The sequence below is a fragment of the Pagrus pagrus genome, assembly GCF_965226575.1.
Source record: "Pagrus pagrus genome assembly, chromosome: 20".
In the NCBI taxonomy this organism is placed as follows: Eukaryota; Metazoa; Chordata; class Actinopteri; order Spariformes; family Sparidae; genus Pagrus; species Pagrus pagrus.
The window spans coordinates 28,136,283-28,139,035 of record NC_140207.1 but is presented as its reverse complement, the minus strand read 5'-3'; the positions used below and the strand labels follow the sequence as shown (position 1 = coordinate 28,139,035).

At 41.2% G+C, this 2,753-nt stretch overlaps 1 long non-coding RNA gene across 1 annotated transcript; it reads right to left on the bottom strand.

The window, feature by feature from the left end:
- Window positions 1-61: 61 nt before the first annotated feature.
- LOC311249398 lies at window positions 62-1,415 on the bottom strand. The gene is made up of 3 exons (XR_014621181.1): window positions 1,169-1,415; window positions 680-858; window positions 62-288 (listed from the first exon to the last, which is right to left on the bottom strand). It is a non-coding gene; the product is annotated as an uncharacterized lncRNA (long non-coding RNA).
- Window positions 1,416-2,753: the final 1,338 nt, after the last annotated feature.

Below are 2,753 nucleotides of genomic sequence, written 5' to 3'. Positions count from 1 at the left end.
TACTATATTTGTAGTTTTATTTACTTACATGTGTTCCAAGAAATGGAATAAACAAGAGTCTAACCTAATTCAGTTGTTATTATTAGTGCATCATGTAAAGTGTAAGAACTGTAATGGGATGGTTGTTTATGCTGGAAGTGTAAAGAAAAGGCATTTATCATTTTCAAGACTTTATTCAAACAAGTTAGAGAAAAAACAAGGAGTAAATACAGAATGACAAATAAATAGGTGTCAGGCAGAGTTCAGCACTTGATGTGACTGCTCCAAACGTAGTCCTTGAATTGTGGCCTGTAAAGCAACAGATGAGCAACATGATTAGATATTTTTATGGAACAGAACTTGACTGTCCTCAGAATACTGTAAACATACACACTTTCAATGGTCAATACTTTATACATTCCTGGACAAAACTGTACAGATGTCCCAGTTTATATTACATTAAAAAATAAAAAGGACCAGCCGTTGATCTTTCTTTACATGTTTCTACTTACTGTGTTTATTATTATGCACCAAAACACAAATTCAAATGGTTAAAAACTACTTGGCAAAAAATGTGATTCTGAACAGAGCACGTGTGTCCAAGTTACATGCCTGGTCAATATACTGTACAAACACAAATAGTTGTAGGTGGTTATCAGGGGACAAAAAGCACCAGTTATGTTCTACATTAGATGCTGACCTGCTCATGTGCAATCCTTTGAGCTTGAAGATCTGCTCGATCTATGAACACCTGCTCCTTGACCTGTCCCCCTCACGTCCACGGCCTCTGCCTCCACTCATGTCCTCCTCTGACGGGATGATGTGCTTCGCTCTGGCGTGTCTTCATCATCAGTCAACAATGCTGTCATCGTGGAAGCTCTAACATGCAAAACATCGTATCATCATGAGTCCAATACAATATTCACGTTCGTCTGTGAATCACTGAGGGAAACAAAAAAATAAAACACGTAGCAGGCCCACCACTAATCTTGATGTTTTAGCTTTTCCATATCTAATGTTAGCATAGCCAGCTGCTGCCAGCTAACCAGCAATGAGTTACAACATCAAAACACACTTTCAAAACAATGTCTCAATGCTAAAAAAAAAAGCTAAGTTGACAGCTATCAGTGCTAGCAATGGCTATGTTGGTTGTATACGTTCAATTTGATTATATTAGGTGTTTACTTACAGGCGAATGAGACATCGTAAAGTTATTGGTAGTCGGACGTTGTGAGACAAAATGATGCGCTGTCCTCCTCACCGCTCGTGAGGACTCGGACTCCGTCGGCGGTGTTCGGCAGTCTTCGGACGGTGCGCGTTCATGGTTTGGGGGGAGCGGCTTCGGAGAGAGGCCTGAGTGCAGGGGGCGGAGTTTACTGGCTGGATACTTTCAAAATCTTTCACGGTCTTGATGGTTTTTCCAACTTGCAGACCCCAGCTTTAATACTACAAATGAGTTTGCGAAAAATATTATATTCAATGCATTATGTTTAAAAAGAAATTGTTATATTAAAATATATCGAAATATTGGTAGGGACAACTCTGTCTTTCCCAAACTTTGGTTGTGACTTGTCCCTATCGTCCCTATGCAAACTTACGCCCTTGTGTGCAACTATTACAGCACTTTCAGGCGTCTCGAAGATCTGGGACAACTGGATCCAGATCGAGATCTTCACATCATCTGCCTGCATTTCGTGTTTCTGCCAAGACTAAATTGGCATCTCCACGAGTTTATTCGGATGTGGGACAGGCATCCTCTCTCTACAGAAGGAAATAGGTCCCCAGAGCAAATCTGGGTGACTGGCCTGCTATTGGGCAATCAGGAGAATCCTGATACGGTAACATTGATTTCATTGTACAACACATTGGCCCTCATTTATAAGCTTTACAAGCTTCGGTATTTATCAATTTGGACGTGAGCGGAAGCTACGATCAGATCTCACGTCAGGTCTGAGCTCGTGTACGCAAATCTGAGTCTGTGGATTTGCGGCGCAGCACAGCAAAATATGTCTGAGTCTGAAAATAATTATTAAACAAACCTCAGCTGTCATTGAGCATAAGCAGTCACATATTTAGAACAGATCCAAACGGATGCTTAAAACAAATAAAACAAAATTTAAAAAAAAACAATAAAAAAAACAACACGTTTTTCCTGATACCACTTTTTTGTAAAATAACACAATATGATAGGCTACATAGCCTAACATGACAACTAATTATTGCACATTAAAATTTGAAATAATAATACAAAAAGGCAATTTTATGAGATTGCTGGGTTTCTGAATGTGGTTGGAGCAATTGATTGCACTCATGTGCGTTTGAAGGCACCATCCATGAATGATTATGCATTCATCAATCGCAAAAACTACCACTCGGTGATTTGTGATGCCAAGCTATCACTTTTAAACGTGGTGGCCAGGTGTCCCCCCCGGACACACGATTCTTTTATAGCCTATTTCAAAACAGCTGTGTTGGCTGCAGGACGGCGCACTGCTGAGCCAAAGTCATCTCCTCAGTAAGTAGCTACCCTGGATAAATTGCATTAAACTAAACAACGTATCAGATGATGAACATTTTGGTATGGTTCTTCTAGGTGACAAGGGTTATCCTCTAACAGATTACCTAATAACCCCGCTGGCAAACCCTGCTACAGAGCAGGAACGCAGATTCGACAGTGTGCACACATGCACACGGGTCACAGTGGAGCGCTGCTTCGGGTTGCTGAAGGGCAGGTGGCTCTGTCTCGGACCAGCAGGGGGAACGCTGCTGTATAC